Below are 26,577 nucleotides of genomic sequence, written 5' to 3' on the forward strand. Positions count from 1 at the left end.
TATGGCACTTCCAAGAGAATCCTTGAATTTTATTGTAATAATGGAGATGATGATGATGATGATTATTATTCTTTGTGTGGTTAGGAACCTGTTATGAAACTCTTTGTTGTCTGCTACTTCTGTTTTTGAATCAGGATGGCACTTTGAGTCTGGAGAGCTGTCTATTGTAGTTCTGTATTTGTTCAGAGGAAAGCAGAGCTTAACAAGGATGAAATGAGAAATGGTGTCTCCAGATCTTGTGTCATGATATTTTCCTGTGTATCTGAGTGAACAGCAAGTAGTCAGGTGGGAAGGGTTACATACCACAATGTGTTGTTCACAAGGCAGTCATGTTTTTGGCCAATGAGCACATTTTCTGACCGTAGTTCCACATATTGTGGAGTAGGAAGTGAAGCCCACTAACAAAACTCTAGATGTATTCATAATATACTTATTTAAAACTTTAGTGTGCATTACCATTGGAGCACAGGTGGGTTATACGATTTGCTTAAGGTTACACAATGAGTTTGAGGTGAGACTGATTTTCCAGTCTTTTGGGTTAAAGTCCAGTGCCTTAGCCAGTATACCACAATACAAGTTTACTTCTCCATCCACTTCTGTGGGTTAATAAATGACTGTTGATTATGGATACAAGTGCTTTGTGATAGGATAATCAGTTAAGAACTCAGCGTTCACTTGCTGCCCCAGCAAGAGGAGAGAAGCCAGTCATATTACTGATTATGCATAATACAATGAAGTTCTTACATGTCTCCTCAAAACAAATAATAATAAATAATAATTGCAAATATAAATTTATTATTACACTGGCATTCTGGCTGGGATGCCCCCTACTCACTTTGCTCACCTACCCCCTCCCCCAACAGGGTGTGCTATGTGCCAGCCACTTCGCGTCTCTGCTGCTTGCGTTGTGAAGGGGGGGCTGAATGCACACTAAGGAGATGTGGTCGGATCATCTGCTGGCTTGCTGCTGCCGAGCTGTGTGCTCTGCTAGTTGATCTGCGCATCGATCATTTAAAAGCCTGTACAGCAGCTGTCCTATTGTCTCACTGCCTTGTCTCGCGGGACGTTAAAGTGTCTTTCGTGGGACGTTAAAGTGTCTCAGAGAAAATCATGTATTGTCTCCTTCCAAGCCTTCCAAAATTTTTTTTATAATAGAGAGATATTACAATTTTTTCTATTATGATCCCTGATTCTACAGATGTGATCTCCAATGGCTCTGTACCACTTGCCTTAAGGAAGGACTGAGAAAAGAAACTGCAGGGCAGCTGCAGTCTTTAATAATTCTCTTTGCCTTTCTGAGCCATTAAGGGTTATAAATACAATGAACAGAAGGCAGTAGGATGCTGGTAATATTTTGTACTATCTTCACGATCCTCTGCAGTGCATTCTGATCTTCAGCCGAGCAGGTGCTATACGAAGATGTACTGTAATACAGTCAGTGAGGATGGACTCCACTGTGTTCTATAGAAGATTGTGAGAAGAAATGGAGAAATGCAAGCTTTCTTCAAACATCTAAGAAAGCAGAAGCGCTGTAGAGCTTTCTTGGCAAGACTCAAAATGTGCTGTTCCCTGTTCAGTTCTTCAGTGACAGTCATTCCAGGAAATTTAAAGCTGATTGTCCTCTCAACTGCCTGTCTGTCTTCTGCTTGTTGATGTCTTTGACCAGATCCTTGGCTTTGTTGACATTAAGGGTGAGATTTTTGTGTTGGCAGCAAGTCAGCATGTAGACTTCTTCTCCGTAAGCCGTCTCACCATTGTTGTAGTGGAGTTGTCAGCAAATTTAATGATGGAATTAGATCTGTGTCTGGCCATACAATCAGAGGTGGGCAAAGAGTATAGAAGTAAGGTCAGAATAATATCTGGTTGAGTGCTTGTGTTGAGGGTCATCATGGTATAGCCAATCTGCACATACTGAGGTGTGTTGGTTAGGAAGTCCAAAATTCAGTTACAGTGGGTGGCACTTAGTCCTAAATTGAGGAATTTGGTGGTCAGCTTTGCTAGTACAACTGTTAAATGTTGAGCTGTTGTCTATAAAGAAGACTTGTTACGGATCTCCTTCCTGATATAACCTTCCCCATTTATCTGGGCTTGGGACTGGCATGAAGAAAAAGACAGGTTTGTGCATCCCCCTGTGGCTGGGTTAAAGAAGACTCTGGGTTATTATGTTTAATGTTCCCCAGCACCAGTTTCTCAAGCATTTCATCATGATTGGAGTGAGTGCCACCAGTTTGTTGTCATTTTAACAACCTACGTTTATTTTTTTAGGTACAGGGATTATCCTTCTGAAGTACAGAATGTTTGAACCACAAATTCTTCCAGTTAAATACTAAAGATTTCACAGAAGACTTCAACTAATTGGTTGCAACAAGCCTTTATTACAGTACATGTTAGTTTAATACTAACTCTTTTTCTACAAACAGGATATTAAGGTTATGTCTAGTATTTATTATATTTCTGCATTTCTACTGTATTCTTTATGTGTTGAACTGAATATCACATACAGTAATTGTGTTAAACCATGATAAGGCAATTGATTTCCCTGTTACACTAGATAGTATTTGACACTCTACCCTGGGCTGCTAACCATTTACCTTATTTTTATTCTCTTAAAATTTGTTAATGGCTGAAATGTTGAATGCTGTGAGGAGATAAATTATGAGCACTGAGAAAAGGACCTTTTGCACTGGTGGCAAAATCCATTCTCTGCATTTTTTCTTAGACAGAAATGTTAACAGCAAAATGTCCTTAGCTGAGAAGGCAAATCTATCCCTTATTCAGAACCATAAAAACAAGATCATTCAATCAATTTTTATTTGATAAAGTACCTGCCATGGTGAACAGTATCTCAGAGAAAGAGCCTAAAGATTTAGGAGCAAAACTTCAGAACACTGAAATAACATCCATCCATCCATCCATTTTCCAACCCGCTGAATCCGAACACAGGGTCACGGGGGTCTGCTGGAGCCAATCCCAGCCAACACAGGGCACAAGGCAGGGAACCAATCCTGGGCAGGGTGCCAACCCACCGCAGCTGAAATAACATAATATTCAGAATATCTTTAGTTAATAAATATGAATTATAGGCTATTCACTGTAAACAGTAAAACCATACATAAAAACTGTAGCCATGGCTAATAGTTCTGTTACAGTGTATAGGAATTCAGTGATGAAAAGTTAAAAATTATTTTGATGGAAATATAGTGGACATATTGGAATGAGATAACAGTGATGCCAAAACCTTTGTTAAAACATAATTTTAAATAGATTGATCTAGGATTAGGTACTGAGTTAAACTGAGTTTGGTTTAGCTATCATCATCATCAGTTTAGTAGAATGACAATGTGGATATTAGGATTGTGTTTGGTGTGATAAATTATGTATCCAGAGGGATTGAACCAAAAATATGATCTCTAAACGTCACTGCCACTATTGTGAGATTTATTTTGGTGGTACTTCATGGTTTAGTGATGGTAGGTTAGAGAGGGTGGTCAATCAAGTCTTGACAAAATAAGTGTTGTCTCAAATGAAACAAAGGAAAACAAATACATGCTGGTGCTTAGGGCTAAGTAATCTTGAGGTTCTTAGGTTACAGAGGAGTGCCGTCTCTCTGGTTGCTTAGTTGTGAAGTGATGCCTTCTTCCGGGCAGTCGTGCTTTTATGGTCCAGAGACTGCAAGGGGTGGAGTCAGTTGCCCTAACTTGGTGCTTTCTCAATACTGTGAAAGAAATGGAAAATGCCACAGTTAGTGGCAGCACCCCCTCTTGGTCTGGAATGGAACTACACACCTGGGAGGAGTTAGGAGGGTGACTCTCTGATGCACTTTTATTTTCTCCATGGCAATGTGACTGAATTTTAAAGTTGATTTTTTGGATTTCATTTTTGTTCCAAACTGAAAAAAAATGTTAAAGAATGATTTTTTATTGTGAATGTTAATACTTATTAATTAAGCTAAAAACTGTATTTTTGAAAAACTGCATACTTTTTTTGATATAATTTTTGTATTTTTAAATTATTTAAATTTTATTAGCAAATAGTCCATAAACAGGTGAAATAGGCAAATGTTCCATTTCAAACAACAGTACCTTTGTATAGATAAATACCATCCAATGGTTCTTTAAAAATACATTTAACATGATAGAATATTTTTTTTTACCAGTAGAACATGAAGATTTGAGAAGAGGACTTGCTCAGCCTTTCTTTTGCATGCTGTTTGCCCCAGGATTGCCACACCCCATGTGTGACTGTTGCTATACAATGCTAATTTTGCAGGAGATGGAGGAAATAAAAACAAGGAACTATGATGGTGTCATTACTGAAACAATAAGTTAGCTTACCTGTTCAGAGTTCATCATTTCAAATTTCACTAATTTGTACAATTTTTGTGCTTTTTCATTTCTGCTTTTGTAATTTTCTAAAGAGTGCTACATCAATTATGTGAAATTCTTTTGGATAATGCCTTCCTTGTAATGGGCAGGTTAAAATCATGATTGAGTGATAGACTATCAGTACTTCACCCTAGGGTAAGCTCAGTGAGATTTATGTGGATATGCTGTATTTCACATTCCTTTTCAGATAAATATTGTTAGCAAAATGAAAAAACTTTCAACCAAGCTACACAAATGACATACACAAAACAAAACCCTTTAGCACACCTTCAAGCAACAGTGATATGCTTTCTTTCTCCATTCTGGAACTAGTGAGGTATACCTAATATTAATACTAAAGGTAGACAGAGTGGATTTACTTTATTCTAAATTTAATGTGCTAACCCAAAGATAAAGATGTTTAGTATAAATAAAAATGCAAAAATGCCTCATTGCCAAAAAACAAATATGTATGTTTTCATACAACACAGGTTTTGAATTTTCATAGGCCTAACTGCATGGAGTCATGTGACTTGCTTCTGGTTGAGGGTCTGAGTAACTGTGACATTTGGAACAAGTGAGAATTTTAGGTTAAAGTCAAATTAATATTTCTCATTAACTTGGAGACTTAGTGTAATCCATGTGAGTGGTAATGAAACCATAATGAAAACATGCCAGCGATTTGCTGTTTGCTATGGAGATACAAGGACACATGTGGGAGACTCTTTATGTGGGTTTGAAAAAGAGCAGAGATGTGTAACATTCAGGTATATCATGTAGTGCAAATTATGGTAACAATATGGAGAATAATCATCTTCAACACTATTGTTTTAATATTTAGTCAAAAGCTTATCAAACAGGATTTTGCATTTGTTATACATTTTGTTGTACAATGCAGAGTGGATTTCTAGAAGCTAGAAAAGCTCTGTTTGTTACCCATGAATCAACTGAATATGTTGGGAAGTGGAGTGATGGATAAATATGTATGCTTATAATTTTTTTTAGTTTTTATATTCTTTGTGTTGCAAGACATTGCATATTATATTTCTTAAAAATATGAGGAGGAACAATGGTATTATTGCAACAATCCCTTTCATTAAATGCTCACTTCTGCAGTTAGTACTTTTTTAAAACTCCACTAAGATAACATGACAAAGCTACTTATTCAAATTAATGGTTACTGGAGCAGTCAGCACAGGGCAAGAACAAACTCAGTTTTGACATACATAGTTATAAGAGTTTGTAAGAAGGAGATGTGCTCAAAGCACTGAATTTCAATTTTGGCTTTATTAAGAATTGTGATGACCTAGTTTTGTCTGTTTTGATTTTAGTTCGAGTTGATTTTTTTGAAAGCTTGTCTTTACCGTGCTAAAAATGCCTCTAGCTTTGTACTTATTCTTGTTTTCTTTGGATATTTTTACTGAGCCCAGGCATCAGGAGTATTTTGTGAATAAAACAAAATGTCAAATCTTAGGACTTAAAGAATACATGCCATAGTTTCAAGGATGACTGGCCAACATCATTCTGATGTTACTCAGAACCTAAATGTTTCACAGCTCTCATGTTAGTCTATTTTCTAGTGTTCATCCCAACATTAGTTTTGTAAGTATTACACTTCTATAATGATCAAGATTTAAACTTTGCAGCAGTCTTGTTTATTTGTATATGTATTCATTTTATCCATTAGAAGTGGCCTCAAGCTTGTCTACAGCAATATCATAATCAAATTTATTGTCATTTGTGCAGAGTACAGTGACATTTTTAATTGCATGTCTGACCAACATGTCTCCAATTTATGGTACCAGACTTCGAAAGGTTGTGAAAATATTCATATGAAAGTAATACCAATAGTAAACATAATGAAAATAAATACCCTTAATAGGATTTTGTACATATTTAGCTTTTTTATCTTCATATATTAATTATGACAGTCTTTGAAAGCACATTTCATTGATAATGAGATCTATACACTGTTGCTGCTCTATTTTGTTTAAAGCTGCTTTCAGACACAGCTCCAGCTCCCTGCTGTGTATTCCATATGGCAGAAACACAGTATTTATTGATTAACCTTATTTTAAGGCCATATTCTCAGAAATATTCTATACCAGAGAATTGACCACTGAAATTCAATGGGTAAACTGAAATACATGTAACACATTTTAAAGGTTAAATGTATTTTTCAATATAATGTGGTACTTATTTGACAGATTAATTATATGTATAGTGAAGATAATAGAGTAAGTACTGTACTCAGATTTTTATCAGCAATTGATCACATACAATTAGTGCTGCAAAAAGGGAAATATTTTTGAGGTCATTAGATGCAAAATGGCCTATGAAGAAGTGAATGTTTTTTAGGACACAAATACTGCTACATTTTCCTATAAAAAATATGCATTATTCATAGATATCACATAGATTGTTGCATAAAATTAGTATGCTTTTATTTATATTAATACAGTATACAAATGTCAAAAATGAATAGGCTGTAAATAGGTTGCAAATATTACAAATGAGAAATAATTGTCATTCAAGAGAAGCTGTAATTTACCATTTTATCATACACTAGCTGTGCTACACGTCTAAGACTGGTTGAAATCTAAGTAATCAACATTGACCTCAGAATTAATGTACGTAGTGAACCATGCAATACATATGTATCTGTTATATGCCATTTAGTGTGGGATTTGTAAAAGCATATTTATTGTTTATGATGCGCCATGTATTAGAAGGACAAATGCAATTTTTTTTTTTTTTACTAAAATGGAATGACAGAGATATAGAAACTGAACAGACACTCAGACAGTTATCCTTTTATTACATTGGACTAATAATTTCATAATTACTCTTTCAAAAATGACTTACTGCTTTATCCATTTATGACCTAAAAAGACACATAGTGTTATGCCCCCAGGTAATGGACACATCGCCATGAAGACCAAATAAATAAGAGTTTTTTTAATGACAATAAGACTGCTTTTTGAAAGCAAAAATGATGCACTATAAACCAATCACAGGTGACTTGTCAACTCATTCCCTACTCAGAATGTATGAGAATTAGATGGCTGGTAACAGACACATATACATGCATAAAGAGAAATGTGTATCGTATAAGACAAACTGAACCAAGGCACGCACTTCAAAAATTTTATTACTTGGAAGAATGATTTCTCAGATACTGTCCTGTTGCAGGACAAGGGACTCTTTATAAGAGCAGCGAAGTCTCAGCAGAAATGAAAACCATTCAAAGCCAAAGAGTGAATTTGGGCTTGCAAAACAGAAGGAGAGCTGATATGCTAATATTTAACACTGTTTTACAGCAAAAATGTTAAAATGTTTCATCATATTAATTTAATTTATAGCACTGGCATCCGTGCCATATTGGTTCAGCAAAATAAAGCTTTGGATGAGCTCTACTACAGTGTCTTTAATGTTGTATACAGCAGAACTGAACATGACAAGCTATAGTAAATAGATAAACGAAGGAAAGTTAAAATGAAATGATCTAGCTAGTTTGAGTAGATTTTCTGAAAAATGTTAGTCTCTTCTAGTAAAAGTTGCATCCTTCTTGACTTTAACTACAGTATTATGAAATAGTACGTTGTGTAACTATGTACCAAAATAATATGAATTCATCTTAAATATTCCTGCTACCTGAAGTGAAGTGTTGCCGTCTCTCTTTAATCTACCTTACATTCATAAACATCAATTTATTCATGTACTGTACAGGGTTGAGGCCGTTCATGAATTGAATTGAGAATGCATGCTAAATTCCAATTTACTTCCTGGAACTGGAATTAGAATTACATGCAGCTGAAGGGAAATGAAATTGGAATTGAATTGGAATGTCAGGAAGCAGAATTGAATTCAAATAAATTCCACAGAATTCCATTTACTAAGATAATTTGACTTGATTTTCTGAATAGTCTACAGTACATTCATTTTTATGAATCACATAAATCACAAACATATAAAAGAAATACAAGATAATGGCTACCAGCTTTATTAATAACAGTCCCTTGGCTAACAAACACCAAAAATTCTGAGAAGGTAATATGGCTAACAAATGATATTTTTCTGCCTTTAGTGGCAATCAGGCTGATTACATACGATGAACAGCTGCACCATTATACTCTATTGTATTTCATAAACAGCTGGGTTCTTTTGCTATGGTTTACATCAGATAAGCAAGTCATTTTTGATTCTCTCTTTATACAATGGCTTGGCAGTGAGTTAGCTGTTGACATTGTAGGTAAGTGTTTGGCTTGAACTCGGCCAAACAGCTATTTATACAGTATTATGTTCTGAAATTGTACATTGTAAATTGCATCTCAAGCTCATTTCAAACTGACTGCCAGGTACCCAGGACGATTCCTGGTTTGTTTCCTTTGTTTGCCACCCACCTTTCTCTGCATTACAGACCTGTGCATTGCTATAGTCATGTCTATTGACAGAATGCAGTTATGTCATTTCACAGCTTCTCCTGATGGTGGATCTTCAGGATTGTCAGAATCTGGAGAAGGCAGAGGAGAATAAAAGCACAAACAATTTTCTGCCACTATCTTTTCTTATGTAGTTCAGGTTAGCTTGATTTGAGAAACATGTTTGCACATTCTGTAGCCAAAGTTCTTTCTCAATGCTTTGTTCAAAGTATGCGTTAGGAAGCCTCCTACCCTTCCTTGAGACACAACAAAATGCTGTAGTGCTTCCTCTTGCTCCACTGCATTTTCCAGGCTAAATTACTGAGGATGCCACTCACTGGAACATGTAAATAATCTCTTGTTAAAGCATAGCTCTTTCTCTCATAAAATTGAAAACCTCCTTTCTTGGTTTAAATCCATATTGGGCAGGTGACTACGCAAACCATTTTTTCCTGCACCAACAGTCCAGTGTTAATCATTTTCATAATATATCTAATCATTCCCAGCATTCAAAGTCCTTGGGAGGTATAGTGAGAATTTACAGTAGTAGAGTTCATTGAAGATATGACCAAATCTGTACAAATATGTGTCAGAATTGAGAATAGTAAGGAGCTATATTGATGTACAGTACTTTATTCTTACCACCTAAGATTGTACAAATAATATACAGTAAACAGTGTATTTTTAGTACTGCTACAATCAGTCATGCAGCATCAAGAATATAAAGTATGTAATGACCAACAAGGCATAGAGTGCAGTATTTCTGCTATTCCTACTTTTTTTCGGGTATTAACAGAAACAGTGATAACTTGTGGCCTACAAAAGAGTGTCTTTTTCACCTCTACAGTGATTTTCAAATGAAGGAGTTGCTGCATAAGTAATTCTTAATACTGTATACTAATTATTTATTGTCCTTTTAGACATTTGTTCAATGTGGAGATATGCAAGGATCAAATAAACCCAATTTCTTGCTTGGGTGCTTTCTGAATCCTAACATGCCTTTTCAGAGTCACTTACTAATTGCCACAAAAGTCACAAACTGTCATTTTAACAAATAATCACCAATTGATTAGAGTCTGTGCATCTACAGCCTCCTGAATTTCTTTTTCCTTACCGAAGTGTGAAAGATCAGCGGCAGTCTCTGATCTCCTTCACTGTAAGCTCATTAAGGGCTGGCTGCATGCTAAGCTTCTAAGACACTGTATTATCTTCCTGTAGAGTCCCAAGAGTGTTAAAAGATATTGAGTGAAACCATCATGTATGCTTATGGCATATTCTGTATCTAAAATTCATAACATGGGAGTTGGCTTTTCTGTTAGTAAACTTTCAGGATCAACAGATACAAAGTTTGAAATTAAAGGGGAAGAAAATCTTTTCATTTTTCCTAGGGTGAATTAATTTTAACCAGTGCCAGATTTGAAATATAAAAGTTAATTACTTGTGTGTGTTTATTATTATGCTAAGATTGGTGTCTTATCTTATGAAAAGAGTGGATAAATTTAAATATCTAGGATCAGTGGTAACCCGAGTTTGGAAAATTAGATGCAGAAATAACTCATACAGTGCAGTGTGGATGGAACAATTGGAAGCAGGTATCGGGAGTATTGTGTGATTGAACAATTAAGGTGAAGGTTAAAGGTAGTGCTGGGAGGTATACCGGTTTATACCAAAAAACGATTTTATTTTTGTTATGATATGGAGCTTCTTATACCACAACACTGGTTTAAATAGCCTAGGGGGGACCTTTTTCACTGCTACGCCATTAAACACTCATGCAACGGAGTACATACTTTAGTGGAGGTATTGAGCTGTGAAAATGGACAGAGAACATTCTGAAACTGAAGCTGTAGCAGACGATAAAGTTGAACATGATGACACAGAAGAACATTTGTTGAAAAAAGGAGCCGTGTCTGTTGTCTGGAGATACTTTGGTTTTAAAAGGTTGGATGTGGACCAAACAACTATTTACTGCAAATGCTGTCGAGGTAAAGCTGTCGTCGGAGGCAGCAACACGAGCAATTTGCTGCACCACCTTAGCCACATACATGCTTTGGAGTACTAGTGCTTTGGACACAGGCTTCACACAGCCATAGGTACATATTAGTTTTTAAAATAATAAACTATTTTAAGGAACTGTAAAGTAAAAACATACCATAGTAATAAGAAATGTACAATGAATGTGTGTATAATCAGTTTTCTGTTATCTCTATCATCAGGTAGTCCCCTACTTACGATGGTTCAACGATCAAAAGCGACAAAATTGTGTAAAATATAAATTTTCAAGTTGGCGCGGTAAGCGAACATTTCTGTGGGCTGAGCGTTCCGAGCGATGCAGCATGATACGTTGCCGGAAACTCCCATGTTGTGATATGCCTCAGTTTAGCTAGAGATCGATAGAGATCAGTGATCTTGTTGTTGCCCTGCTTTTCAATATGCTTTTGCTAGAAGGAAATTTAGCTTTGATGATTTGACCTTGATTCCCTGCACGTGCATGAGTAACGAAGAGCAAACAGCTTCTAAAATGGCATGTGGAGAGATAGCAAAGTGAATGCTCAAAGCAAAATAATCCGTGGATGACTTTTTGCGTATTATCCCTGAATCAGATTCTCACTTGTCGGACTCCGATTTTGATGCAAGTGATCTGGAGATGGAGATCGAAAATGAAAGTGAGGTACCGGGAGCAGCTGATCGGCCCCCAGCTGATCATGGTGCTGAACATGTTCCTGTAGCTGATGCACCCATGGCAACGTTTGCCTGGGATGACCGACACGATGACCTTATTGCGTCTCACTGCAGCGGTCGCACCTGTCTCACAAAGACGGCCAGTCCACCGTGCATTCCTGCTGGCCTAGCTTGAAGCAAGGTCCATATTAATACAATTTGCCTTAATGATGGTTCAGTTGGTAAAGATGTCATCACCAAGTTGCACTTGCTATTTTATTTATTTTTATTTGGTGAATACTGTGTAATGTACCTGGGCTTGAAGCTTTAAAGTAATAGTATTATTACTGGAAGTCAGTCAGTCATTATCCAACCCGCTATATCTGAACACAGGGTCATGGGGGTCTGCTGGAGCGGCGGGCAGGGCGCCAGCCCACCGCAGGGCATTACTGGAAGTTGCACTATTATTTATTTTATTGTTATTATTTATTATTTTAAATATTATGCAGTTTAATGACGGTAAAGTTGTTGGATATTTTACTAAGTCTAAATGCCTCTTTGGATGGTTGAAAATATGTTGTCAAAATTTTAGTTCAGGTCAGGGAGTGCAGGAGAAAAAGTTAGATGTGGCAGAGATGAGGATGTTGAGATGGATGTGTGGAGTTACAAAAAATGACAGAATAAGAAATGAGACTACCAGAGATAGAACAAACGTTGGAAATATATTTAAGAAAGTCCAGGAAAGTAGATTGAATTGGTTTGGACATGTGATGAGAAGAGACAGTCAATATGTGGGCAAAAAAGTGATGGTAATGAAAGTACAGGGGAAGAGAAAGAGAGGGAGGGCCAAAGTGGAGGTGGATAGATAAAGTAAAAGATCTGAAGAAAAAGGGTTTGACTGGTGAGGAGGTGCAGGACTCAGCTGTTTGGAGAAGGTAAGTCAAGCACACATAGAAGTGGGAAAAGATGGAGAGGAAGAAGAAGATGACCAATTCTTAAACAGCAGCAATGGTTGTTGGTTTTTGTTCCAACTGCACTTTTAATCAGCAGCTGCTAACTGAAATCATTTTACTCTGTTCCTGACCTCAATACATGTATCTAAAAATGAGTTGTACTGTTATGTTTAACTAAATCATATTTAGAAATTTTATTGTAGATCTTGCATTTGTACTCTTACTCCTAATTGCATTTGCTACAGGAACTGTTTATGTTATTGTTGCTTAAATGCTGTTATTGTTTGAAGCACCTGTTTTCAGGCTATAGGCATGTGCGCCTACTGTTTGAAAACCTGATCACTGCCATCTGTTATGATGTAATCTGCATTTTTTAGGATTGTTTGATTGTAATTAAGGAAGCAAATGGTAATGGACCAGTGCCTCATCTAGTTCCTCTCCTGGTGCCAAATGCTGTAAGAGGTTTTGCTATCTCCTTGCAAGCATGGAGGGGAAAAAATAGGTTCAATAAAACAGATTTTAGACAGGTTTCTAAAGACGATGACACTATGAATTTATCCCTATGTGGGAGCTTTCATGACTCTTGGACACATCTTTAAAAAATTAAGTAGAAATAAAAAGCTGGCAAGCATTTCTGCTTTTATCAGCATGCATAAATGGGGAAATCGAATTATAATTAAGTAAGCAGTTCAGTTAAAGGTAGAAAAGAGGATATTCAGGTCACTGAATAAACTGTCATACTAGAAATCATTCCTCTACTTGCATGCCCTTTAACCAAAAATTCAACATGTTTAGCTCAGTCTTTGTGTCTGACAAGTTAACTACAAATTGTCTGTTTGATAATGATTGCCAAATAGATACTGTATTAAATATTATTTTAGATTAATACTGTAATAGTAATAGTAGTAATTGAATTTTTAGGTGTACATAGTACAGTCACATTTTTACTTGTCCAACATGGTATGACCACTCACCAGCTCCGTAATAAACAAGAGCACTATGTTATTTAAAAATGTTACTATTTATTTCTCTATATAAACAATTTTAATCCTGTATAGTAATAAATAATTTGTTTCTGTTTGACCTATACATTTTTGCCATATACACTCTGGTGAGAAATGATAGTATCATCCTGTTTGGGGCCTTGGTGTCTTTATCAACAAGAGGGTGGTGGTTGCCTGAATGGTTTAAAGAAAGAGACAAATCAACATAAAGGTTTGGGGCACCAGCAATAAAAGAAACAAGATTAACAAGTGTTAACATCTTCCCAGACACGAGTCCCACTGTGATAATTCTAAGATGGCGTGACTTCTGGCAGGAAGAGAGGGGTACAGGCAGATAGACACTGGAAGTGACATCAGGGTTTTAAAGCCATCAGTCTTCCGGGCTGCAGAGGGAGGAAGAGATGAGACATAAGCATAAATCCTGGATCATTGGGGTATTACCATTGCTAAAGTTCTTCAACTATCCCATATGGGGGACAATGGATAGAAACCTACTAAAGGTAATCATTAAACACATTAATCCAGGTACTGTTAAATCTGGCCAGCAGGCAGACATATAGTACTTTCTGAAACAGAATGCTCTGGAAGGTCCAACACTTTAAAACCAGATGTAACATAAGAAACATCTTAAAGGCAACCTCAAAAAGTGTTCACTTTGGCTAAGAGAAATTTAAACATATATTGGCAATCATCATCTTTCAGTGTCAGACTGCATTTCTGGAGTTAATCAGATGGAGTCTCTGCTTACAGCCAACACATTGTTCTACAATACTGCCAGTACCAAAATGAATTTTGACTCAACATGTTTTATACACGATTCTCATATTTTTTGGCTATGAAAGAACATTTAAATTAAGGCGATAACTCCATAGTCATCTTCTTTATTATCTTTGTAAGCCACAGTAGACCATCAGTTGCCAGGAATGTGAAAATGCTTTCCTATCATCAGTGCTGAAAGTCCAGGATAATTCACCTGCTAATTTCTGAAATAGAGAATCCTGACAAATTAGAAAAAGATTTCAGTAAAATGGTAAAATTAGCCAAGTTAGATTTTAACATGAATTAAATTTTTGTGTAACATAAGATGTTAAGACTATAACTATTACTAATATAATGTATTAAAACTTGAGTGTCATTTTTCAACTGTTTCTTTAATTTGTGTTGTTTCTGTACTGAATGCTTTGCTTTGGTGTTAACTTAGCACAGAACCAAAGACACATATACCCTGTAAAATATTTTGCTGTCTACATTTCATGCCAACATTCCATATTTTCCCACATTTTTGGAATTTGCTCACAACTGCACTCTTTTCTTGTAAAGAGGTCACTTCAGGCAGTTTTATATTTCATTTCTCTTAATAGGATATCTAATTTATTGTTCACAAACAGCAGCGAGGTGAATCTAATTCTCATCTCTCTTTTCTATAAATTATACTGTATGTTGGCCATGAGAAGAGTTCTTAGAGCCGATGTTGTGATTAAATTATTGTGGATGGACTAAATCTTGCCACTATTTCTACTATCTTAACTCAGAGTGAGCTGACCACTGCAGAGCCTGCACTGCTTCTAACACACAGTTGTGCACCGGAAATAACAAGAATGTAATTATTATTTTCCTCAGTTAGCAAAAGCTCTGTTGCTGTAACATTCCAGGAGTCATTCCTGTTCTGCATGCTTGTGCTTGAGCTCCGAAAGAAAAGCCAAATAAATGGAAAATGCAACATTTTTGGTTTGTTTATTTTTTTTATTTAGTGGTTGAGAATTTAATGGGACTTTGGCTTTAATGGTGAGGGCTGTCCCCTTGGTATAACATTCTCCTGCTCCAGTGGCCTGCTTTTGTTCAGTTTTTAACTGATGTCCCAGTATATTGCTACTTCCAGCTCTGGATTACTCCTAATATGCCTTTACACAATGTGTTTTCTGGGAATGCGTCAGTGATGGCTTAGAAAGGCTAGTTTATTCCTTTGATGAGATTTATTATGTGTACCATTTTATGCACAAGGTGATGGGTTAGTTGGATTGAAGGAGTTTAGTTATACTTTAATGTTTGTGTTTCTCATGTATGGGCTTGGGAAGGAAATCTTGACTGTTCCTGGAGCTATTAGACTGGTTTGGGGTGGGGTCAGTTTGCCCTGTGATTATGCATTTATTTATTTATTAATTCCTGCCGCTCAGTGGGAGGACTGACAGCCTGGCATTGACTCCTTATAACCTTCATTCCATTGGTATTATGTTTTAGTGTTTTACTTTAATTAATTCCTCTTTATTTCTGTGAGCAATTATAAATATCTTTGAATGCCCACAGCGTGCTTGACTATTAGTTACACAAGAGGACGTTGTGGTAAATGCTATGCTATTGTTGCATCAGACATGGCTGACTCCTGGAAATAAGCAGCTTTCATTCTAATTCTTTGAGAGTGATTCCTGATAAGTGTGTCTGCTGTGTATTAGTTGAGCTAGCTCAAAAGAAAATCACCTTCTTCTCTATACATTCTCCCACACATCATTAATTACTTTCTCATGTCACTAATCACATTCTGCTTTTTAAAAGACCACAAACCTTCATGGGCATTGACACAAATGCATATATGAATCCAAAAAACTGATCAAATTATTCTCCTCATTTAACTTGGTTAGCGTGCTTATTTGTATAGACTTTGAATCTACGTGACTTCTTCCATTTACTTAAACCTTCTGCTAAGACTTTCTCATTTTATTCCCCTTTCCATTATTCATATTTGAGGATCAACTATGTTTTTATTTGGCAATCACTGGTGAATTAATTGTCTGATTTTAGATTAGTGCTAGTCTGACTGATCTATCACAGAGCATTCAAGATCCAACTTTTCCTTTTGCACATTTCTTTCAGTGTCCCATGGTGGTGGTTTAACAAATCCCTGCAAAGATTTCAGTCATGTTAAGTTGTTTTTTTTAGAACAAAGTTCAACTGTGTCACTGATCCTGCAAACGTTTGGCGGGCTATTAAGGGTGCCATTTGTGATTGTGAATTCACAATATTGTTTGCTGCAAATCTGCAGATATTTACTGTGTAATTACTACACACACTATGACATGAACTTGAACAACATCCCTCAGCACTGGAGGTTTCACACCTCTGCATGATTATGACCTGTAGATTAAAAACTTTGGTGCTTCAGAGGCCTGAGTTTGAGATTCCTCATACTTTCACGTTTTACTATGTGTCCATGGCAAAGCCTAGCAAATTATTGACTTTAAAATCCACCAGTGAATCCCATTTGTGTCCATTGCAGCCATTAACAACAAATCAGGTTTTAATTATTTCTGTTAAAATAAAAATAGACATTATATCACAAAAATAACCATGTTGTCAAGAGCAGCCCATTGATCCTCACAAATCTTGTCAAACCTGTTCACCTAACTTTTACAAAATACACCAAATGAAATTTGGAAGGTCTTTTAAGTCTTACTATCGCCCACACTATTTGTAGCCACTCAGGTTAGGTGCAGATTGATTGCACACCTTGTGAGCAAAGTAGGTGACCATGTCCTTCAACTGCCCTTGCCTTTCATTCATAGTTAAACAATATTTCTTTCGGTGACAGTAAATTTGAAGTAGTGTCAGGGATTAGGGTGTTGTAAAGAGTGCTGGGCTGGATTAGTGAATGATGAGAATTTTAAAGAAAATGTACTCCTCATGTGCTGAAGCATAACTGGACCTCCTGATCACGGAGACACTTCCATTACCTTTTCCGTATTTAATGACTTATTCTTGCATTATCATTCCAGATAGAAAACGGAGCAAGCTAAATCAATTTTTGAAAGAGCAAAAGTGTACTTCTTCCTCAATAAATCCCCAGAATGTTAAAGCAACTTTATTACTTGAGAGTATGTCTTTTGGCTAGTCGGCTCTAATATAAAAATAAGTTTGTTCAGTTTAGGTCTTTTCTTCCTTTAAGAATGTTCATTCCTCATCCCATTTTTAGAAATTGCTAGGGTCACTTAAACAAAGAATGTTCTAAATAAAACAAAACATAGTATTTATCTGTTTTGGAAAAAATGAATTATGTGGTAAAATAAGTCTTGATTTCAGGTTAGACCATTAAGATTTGAAACAAACTGTGCAATTTTGTGTATTTGGATTTCAAATTCATGACATTTCTTGCTAATAAAGATGTGTTAACATTTTATGTATAAACTTGTTCTTGCATTAGTCTGGCTGAAATAAATGCACTCTTTGAAGCTGTAACTCTTAGCATACTTTATAATTTGAATTTAACTGAAAGTGGTGTCTGTCTTTAATTCAAGGATGTCCTTTTTCTCTGTCCTTTTCAGAAGAAGTTGGATTGGAGAATGGTTCATTTTAAAGCTTAGGAAAATCAATAGAGGTTAACAAATATCTTAAGGTAAGGCACTGTTTCTTGTTGTTTTCTGTCATAGTATTTGATCATAAGTCTCAAGAGGGAAGCTGCTTGATCAGATCATGTACTTTTGCACTACATGTTTCCATTAACAGTTCACAGAATATTGTAGGCTTACTGTATATTTAATGGATATGCTGTCAAATAATTAGAGTACCTTGGCAGGTTTTCTCACTTAAATATCCACATTTTAAAAATATCTTTGCATGCTACTTCTTAAAAACCTTTCTCAATAAAAATTGTTGCTGCAAGCTAAAATCTCTGTAAACAATAGGATGATCAGCTTGAGACATCTTTAGCAAATAGTTTTATCGTATCCGATAACGTTGGGTATTTCAGTTTAATAAAATGTGATTAAATAATGAAGTGGCTTGTTTTCAGAATAAAAAATGAAGCAAAGAACGTACCATGCCATGAATTGGTGCCTTGTCAGGGGCTAGTTCCTGGCTTGTACCTGATGCTGCTAGGATAGGCTTTGGCCCCCTGTGCCGTGAACTGGGTTAAGCAGGTTTGAGAATGTTATGTCAAATTTATGAAGCAAAGAAGGTTGACCTGTCAGATGAGTGTGCTGTGATCTGGATGCAGATAAATAAATTCCTTTAAGTTACACCTGAAATAACAACCACATGCCAGTATTTGATATGACAGGGTACAACCTGCTGGGTAGTTAGTTGGTAATTTGCCTCTTTCCTTATGCTAGATTATAAAAATTCCTTGTATAAAAATGATATTTTTGTATATTGCCATTGAAGAAGATCATATTCTAAAAAAAGATTACATCATGTGATGATTTTATTAAATATGAATGGCAGGTGCAGTAAGGTGCTGAAGTGTTTTCAGTAAATTCGAGTGACTCCAAAGAAAAGATTAGTAGAGATGGCACCGGTGTCTGTACTTCCTCCAGTTTAAAATTAGGGGTGCACAACTGGCATTTAAAACTGAGCTGCTTTTATTTGACTCCTTTCTGGGTAGTATGGATTGTCAGAAAGCAAGTGTTTTAAAGCTTTTGGTTGCTTGCAAATTAGGGAGAGATCTTCACTGGAGAACAAAGTGCTCATCCAGTTTCCCACAAAAAATAATTTACCTACAAAATAATGAAATGGAAAAATGCCTTAATGGAAAATAAGTATATAATGTTTGAATTTAAATGACATTTTCTCTATTTTATAACAATACAAGGGGGCTCTGCCCCCTGCTCGCTTCGCTCGCCTACCCCCAGCGTTGGGTATCCTGAAATACATTAGTCGAGCTCGTTCATTTTGGAGCCGTGCCCGCTTTGCCCGCGGCATTTCAGACGCGCGTTGTAGGCGCCTGCGTTCATTGATTTTATCCAGGCGGGCTCGTGTTTGCATATCCGTCAGTCGAGCTCGTTCGTTTTGAACCCGTGCCTGCTTTGCTTCCGCAGTTTCAGACGCGCGTTGTAGGCGCCTGCGTTCATTGATCCAGGTGGGCTCGTGTTTGTATCGTTGAGCTGTATTGTGTTTGAATTAGGTGTAAAGTGTTCAGCAGTTTGTACAATCCCAAGCAGCACATTATTCCAAACTTCGCTCCGCAGTAGTGCCACTCACAACATGGCGGTGACGCCTGCGCCTTCACTCCGCAGTAGTGCCACTCACAATATGGCGGTGACGCCTGCGCCTTCACTGCGCAGTAGTTCCATACTATCTTTGTGGACCTGTGGGGCCTCCGTAGCCTCTTCCGTTTGAATCTGGGCTGCAGCGCAGAATCCTCTTTTCTGTGTGGCTGTGTCGTTAGTCGTTAGCTATGGGCGTGTTGTTGCTTCATTTCTCATTCACGTCAGTTGAGCTCTTTCGTTCTTGGGCCGTGACTCCTTCGTGCGTGGTGGATACGACTTCGCTTGTGGTTTATGAGATGTGCGCTGTACGCGCCTGTGCAGTACGTCTCATGGTCCCATCGCCGTGTACCTGCGTCCATGCCATCCGGTTACCTGCGTCCATGCCATCCGGTTTACCATTCTCGGTTAGTAATATGGATGCTTTCCCTTTTCATGAACATTTGCTCTAGAATTTTGTGGACAGGGAAGAACACAGGGGATTGATTGTAGTGCCAGGACTGTTGTTTTTGATTTACCTTCCTGATAATATCACTTATCGCAATATGTTCCAAAGGTGATGTGCAGTTGCGTTTGACTAGTACAAAGATTTGAAAAGGCATGCATTTACATGTGTGAGATTCTGCTTTTCTTTGTTGTTTATCTTATATTATTTATTAAGCAAATATATTTTGCAGGATTAATTTCATACTACTTATATTTCTTTTAGAAATGTTATAACACAAAGAGTCAGGTGGGATTGTCTGTTCATTTTTCCCACTTGAACAATTTTTCTGTAGAAAGGGGTGTGGCATTTGGCAAAAGCATATACTTTTTCATTGTTTTTATGTATTTATTTTTTGAAGCAGCATTACCTGCTTGTCAGTACTGAATGGATATGTGGGAAATTTTGACTTTAGTTATAGTGGTTATGAATACATTTTCAGGCCAGATAAATGGTTATTTTTCCTTGGGACAAAATCAGTATTATGTAATTTATGTAAAATTAATACAGTTTTATATTACAAAGTAACAGATGGAGCAGGGATTATATTAGTGCACAGTGCTGCGAGAGTATAGTAAAATTAAAACTGTACATCATCTGGTAGTTCAGCATACTGTAAGCAGCACCTCTTAAAAATGACTTACTGCATCATATGATAGAGTAGACTGCAAACACCACCATATGGTTTGTCTAGTTGTTACTGACTTTCAAAAGAAACCCACTATTTTACTGCTTTATTTTTTATTTGGAGTTTAGATTGTCAAGGGAAAGTGTTTGTTTGATTCACTTGATGGTCTCTCATATGGCTTACTTTGTGTGGCAATAGCAGTCAGCGGTGACTCCTCACAATCTTTTCCAGAAAAAGAAAATGTATAGATTTATATTGTTGACATCCAACTTTAACTTTTTAGGGGAATAGATAATGCTATTTATCAAAGAACATAGAGAAGATAAAACCCTTTCAGTGTTTTTGTATTCTAATTCATGACATGCCTTCATTTTATTTATTTGTTTATTATTTAAATAAAAGCCAACTGACATTTAAAATGACACACTATCAAAGGATGTTTACTGCCTTGTACACAATATTTTGGGACATTAATACCTCTCACGCAATCACCATGGATTAGATATTTGGATTAAGTGGGTTTGATAATGTTATGCCAGGGAGAAAAGATTTTATTTTTTTTAAATTAAATTATTCCATCTTCCAGTTGAGACCTTGTCTTTATAAATCAGTCAACCTCTAGCTCAGGTAGTCTCTGGGCTTGAGACAGGTTTATGCTCTTTTGTGATTGTTAAGAACCTATGAAGTTCTATTTCTGTGTTGTGTCATTTCCTTTGCTCTTCATTTCTGGTCGTGATAAGGCACATCTTTATGGTACATATAAAATGAATTTATAGTACTTCCTAGTTAACCAGCATATTAGCTGAACTGTTGTAATTTAATTATTTAATAAGCATCTCTTTAAAATATTAATCCCAAACTGTTGGATTGCATCCTGTCATGATACTGACATATAGCTTTATATTAAAATATGTGTGCCCTTTTCAGCTTTGTATCATACAAATGTAGAAGGAATTTTTACTTTTTTTTTTTTAATTTGAACAGTCAGTTCTGATGATAAATTACTAAACTGCAAAAAGAAATATGTTAGTCTTCCTGCATTAAAAACGAAGTAAAAAGGACTAGGTTAAATTGGGTAATGTGTATCCAGACTTTGTGCTTGTATAAAAGAATAATTAATTAATTTTTTTTTCCTCAGTTTTAAAATGTGAGTTTTACTACACTTCAGTAAAAGGCAATAAAGATCTGACATAAAGTAGTTGTTCTCCTAAGTGCTATCATTCTCAGTCATTTTACTTTAGTAAGGGAAAATCAGGAAGATGGGAGGAAGGGAAGGCAGTGCACAACCCATCCAAGATTTCCTTACTTGACAGGAATCATGTCATGCAAACTAAAGGCTGAGCTTTACGGAAATCGGCTGAAGTTTACTTGAGGTTGAACTTAGTGAGAACAGTAGTACTCCAGAACCCTAAAGGGCAGTATTCTGCTGGAAATGGGGTCCTGCAAGACTCTTTGGAAATGTAGCCTCTGTGGGAATAGAGGTGATGTGGAAAGTCGTCCTATTTGAATTGAATGTCAGGGCCTCTACCTCCACAGTCAGACATGGTTGGAGTTGGGGTAGGAGCACTGGTAAGATCTCACCTAGCAAACGGGTAGAAGTGGGTAGTGGATTTGATAAGGACAAGGCCAGGGGGTAGGAAGGAGCTGTTTAATTTCAGTGATCACAGATATATTTGACTAAGTAACCCACAATCTACTAGCCAGACTGGAAGAATATAGGGAGCTCCAGAAGGGCATAGGCTTGATTATTATGTTATACCTTTTGTGTTGCGCTTACTCTTTATATGAACCCTGCTCTGGTATATTTTAAGTTTCATAATCAAATATACTAACTAATACCTATTTGAGCAGCTTTGGTGCTATTCTGAGCATATGTGCCATTGTGTTCAGATTCTGTCACACCTATTACATTGGAAATGGCACTATTTACTTACTATGCCTATTATATACAACATTTTCAAGGATCAGTACCTGTTGATCAGAGAAAAAATGTTTGAAAATTAGTATAAAAAATGTTATTAGGAAAGATCTTAGTTTTATTGACCATAATTCACACAACATTACATGAATATTCAGCATAAAGTTCAGGTTTGTGAAGAAAAGTCAGGAAACAGCATGTGAAAGGAAGCAAACTGTTCTTGTTTGGACTTCAGAGTGTCCACTTATGATTGGCTAGATCATTCTGGACAAGCACCCTTCTCTGCCCGAGTACTTATTTTACCAGACAATTACGTTGGCAGCATTCAACCTTAGATGTAGTGAATTGTGATGCTACTTTTACTAAAAATAAAATGTCATGCACACAGTCTGCAATCCAGGTTTAGAGCAGAATTCATTTTTTTTCTTATGTACAACACTCATATTTTATTTGCATTACCGTAATTGAAATGGGTAAACTTAAATAAGAAACATTCTTGGAAAAGAAAACACTTTCTAAAGGTAGAAGGAACTGGAGCTGGAACGTTGAGGCAGACAGTAAAGTCATGACAAGTCTGAGACTGTCAACTCAAAATGAGGAAAAGAAGTCCTCTTTCAAATCTGGGCATGTAGAGGCTGAATGCATTTGCAGAATATTTAGGCCCAATCCTAACCTACTCTCTCTCTCCTCGTCATGCCTGCTGAATTTAAATCTCACTATACAATGATTCTAATATGTCTGCAGTAATTCATTCTTGTAAAATGACTAGAATAACTATAGTAGTTTTTTCTTGTCATAATGATTCATTTTCAGACCGTTAATGTGACAATACGCTTTTTGGGTAAAATAAACTCTTATGCTAAGGTAGTTAAATAAGTTTTGAGGGGTAATTTTGACCTATTGCTTTTGAACCTGATATCTTTAACATGTCCTTTTTTATAGCTCACAAGAATGCATACCTTTGTGGTGCTGCACATCACCTCATTAATAGAAATATATGTAAATTGTATATTGTTGTCAAGATTAGGGTTATCTGTGCTTTTTAATATGCACTCCAAGTCGCCTGTCACTACTTTGTTCCTGTGTAGGTGTGCATCCCCCTTGTAGTGAAACACAGAGAAAATGAGATCATTACAATTTTGACTGCTACAGGTTTCACATAGAAACATTGATGGTGATTTTTAGAGGAATAAAATTATATTTCCTATCTGGCAATGTTTATTTCATATCAGGTGATGGTTTCAGGGATGACAGCGTGTTTTGAAAAGTTCCATCCATCCATTATCCAACTCGCTATATCCTAACTACAGGGTCACGGGGGTCTATTGGAGCCAATCCCAGCCAACACAGGGCGCAAGGCAGAAAACAAACCCCGGGCAAGGCGCCAGCCCACCGCAGGGCGCGCACACAAACACACACCACACACACACACACACTCCAAGCACACACTAGGGACAATTTAGAATGGCCAATGCACCTAACCTGCATGTCTTTGGACTGTGGGAAGACACCGGAGTACCTGGAGGAAACCCACGCAGACACAGGGAGAACATACAAACTCCACACAGGGAGGACCCAGGAAGCGAACATGGGTCTCCTAACTGTGAGGCAGCAGCACTACCCACTGCGCCACCGTGCTGCCCGTTTTCAAAAGTTTCTTAGAGTATTTATATTAAAGTTTTTTGAGAAACTCCAGCTTTTTTTGACATGTTTCTAAGACATGTTATAGGGTCTCACAAAGTAGTGGATATTATTAAAGACACTTCAGAAATCTACTGAGTAGTTGTTTTCATAAATTGAGATATAATATCCCAAGGATTGACTGCTAGTTTAATGCAAGAAGAATAAGTTTTTCTTATAAATGTGGTTGGTAAACTGGATAATGGTGGCACGGTGGCGCAGTGGTAGCGCTGCTGCCTCGCAGTAAGGAAATTTGGGTTTGCTTCTAGGGTCCTCCCTGTGTGGAGTTTGCATGTTCTCCCCGTGCTGCGTGGGTTTCCTCCCACAGTCCAAAGACATGCAGGTTAGGTGCATTGGCAATCCTAGATTGTCCCTAGTTTGTGCTTGGTGTGTGTGTGTGTGCGTGCCCTGTGGTGGGCTGGCGACCTGCCTGAGATTTGTTCCTGCCTTGTGCCCTGTGCTGGCTGGGTTTGACTCCGGCAGACCCCTGTGACCCTATGTTAGGATGTAGTGGTTTGGAAAAATGACTGACTAAACTGGATAATGGTAATCTGGTTGGAATTTACTGATCTTTTCCTATGATACTAGTAATATGTATGAGTGTTTTAGTAGATGGTAATTTTTTTTTTAATTTTAAACTTATTTTAAGGGATGTAAATTTTGAATTTTTAGATTATTTTTCCACTGTACACTTCTGTACTTTTTTCAATGAAGAAGCTGTAGCAAGCACAAAAAAACATTTTATTACTTCAGTTCTGATCTCTGCTACAAGTCGTTGTAGCTTTGGTTCTTCTTGTGATGTGATATGCAGAGAAGTCTTTTAATTAACAGTGGTAAAGGTTTGAGGCAGGGAGTGTATTCATTTCCTGTGAATCCTAAGAAAAGCACTTTGCTCATTTATTAAAACCTTTCAGCTCTTTCTAGCATACAGGTGAAAAATGAGCAACTTAAATCTTTTAATTAATGATATATAGTGAATAAAGTGTTATAAATACGAGTCTGAAAAACACTATATAGCCTTTCAGTGAGTCATAAAAGTAATGTAATATGGTCTTAAGCTACATTCTTGTAGACTCTTTTTTGGAAAGAAATAAGTAGCATACAGTATTATAATGGTGTGAGCCACATCCTGTTCATTTGAGGTTAAATTATAATCTTGTTCGTCATTCAGGAAATCCAAGCCCAGATCCTGTTCCCATAAAGGTACACTTGTAAAGCTATCAGTAATAACTAGCAGAGGCATAGCAGCCTTACTTTTGTTTGTTATTATGGGCTACAAATAAAGCCTTTTTTTGGAACCTGTCTATTTTTCATTGTGCTTTTTCCCCATACCGGGTAATGAGAAGAAGCATTTCTGATCCAACATTAGGAAAGGATGTCAATGCCTGACAAAGCAAACTCACATTAATAGTGTCAATTTGTAATTATAATGAAGCTAATTGGCAATGGGGGGAGAAAACCCACATATATATGGGAAAAAATCATATAAACATCAGCTAAACCAAGAATCAAAGGTCTCTGAATTTGAGAGCTAGCAGTGCTAACCATGGCATCTCCAAGTCAACCACTTTTTAAAATAAAAGTTACTTTTTTCTGCTGTGTTGAACATAATTCCCTGATTTGCATTACAGTACATAATTGTAACGTTGTAAGCAGCAAGCATATTGTGGTATATCAGATTTGTTTTGATAGCTTTAATTGTTAAGTTGAAAGGAGCTGTATAATGTAAGTATAGAAGCAGATGGATTCATAAAAATGAGTTTTAAAGAACCAGTGACATGGATGTAACCTTTAGCATGTCCTTACTGAAATAATCTAAATCTTGTGTCAAGAAATGCTACTGGAGCTTCTTTGTACCAACAGCAATATGCCTGCATAATGCCTCACTGTGACTGTGTCAGCCAAGTCAGACATTTTCTTTCTTTTGAATTTTCTTGCTTTTCAGTTACTGTGGTGTGTGTATATTTATTTATTTACTTATCTACTTATTTATGTTATCTGCTTATTTATTTAAAGAGTTTCTGTAAAAAGCTAAATTTTCCCCTGGGACCAAATACATTTCTATCTATCTAAAGTGCAATCTTGGGGTGGCCTCAGAGGGACTCCTTCATCCCCTTTCACACTAGCTCTAAGAACTGCATTCAAATACACTTTTTAAACCTGTGATGTCCCCAGAGGACATCCTGAAATTATTGCAGAAATATGTATAGTCTAATCCTGTTGCAAATACTATGAAAATAAGGTCAAATACCTTTGAAAATGTACAAAGTTTACTGTAAAATAAGCAAGAAGGAGACTTAAAAAGAGTTGGGGCTCCAGGAGATAATGTCCATTAGTCAAAATGTGAATAAAACAAAACACGTCTAGGTAAAGTGTCTGTTCGACATGAAGATCCATCTTCTTCAGAAGCTGGTTCCTATAGGGATTAATAAATAGGAACTTGTGAGAAGGCTTAGATTTAAGTATTGGAGGACACTGAAAAGATGACCTCC

The 26,577-nt window shown here is 36.7% G+C and overlaps 1 protein-coding gene across 8 annotated transcripts in view; it reads left to right on the forward strand.

Moving 5' to 3' along the window:
• Positions 1–26,577, forward strand: part of apbb2b (amyloid beta (A4) precursor protein-binding, family B, member 2b) — a 342,228-nt gene that overhangs the window by 34,692 nt on the left and 280,959 nt on the right. For 7 of the 8 annotated variants that reach the window (XM_051928061.1, XM_051928058.1, XM_028801948.2 and 4 more), the window contains exon 2: positions 17,717–17,787. The exons of the other annotated variant lie outside the window; for it this stretch is intronic. The gene's annotated coding sequence lies outside the window, so the exon portion shown is untranslated. The remainder of the gene's footprint in view (positions 1–17,716; positions 17,788–26,577) is intronic. 8 annotated transcript variants of the gene reach the window in all.

The sequence above is a fragment of the Erpetoichthys calabaricus genome, chromosome 5 (assembly GCF_900747795.2).
Source record: "Erpetoichthys calabaricus chromosome 5, fErpCal1.3, whole genome shotgun sequence".
Lineage (NCBI taxonomy): Eukaryota > Metazoa > Chordata > Cladistia > Polypteriformes > Polypteridae > Erpetoichthys > Erpetoichthys calabaricus.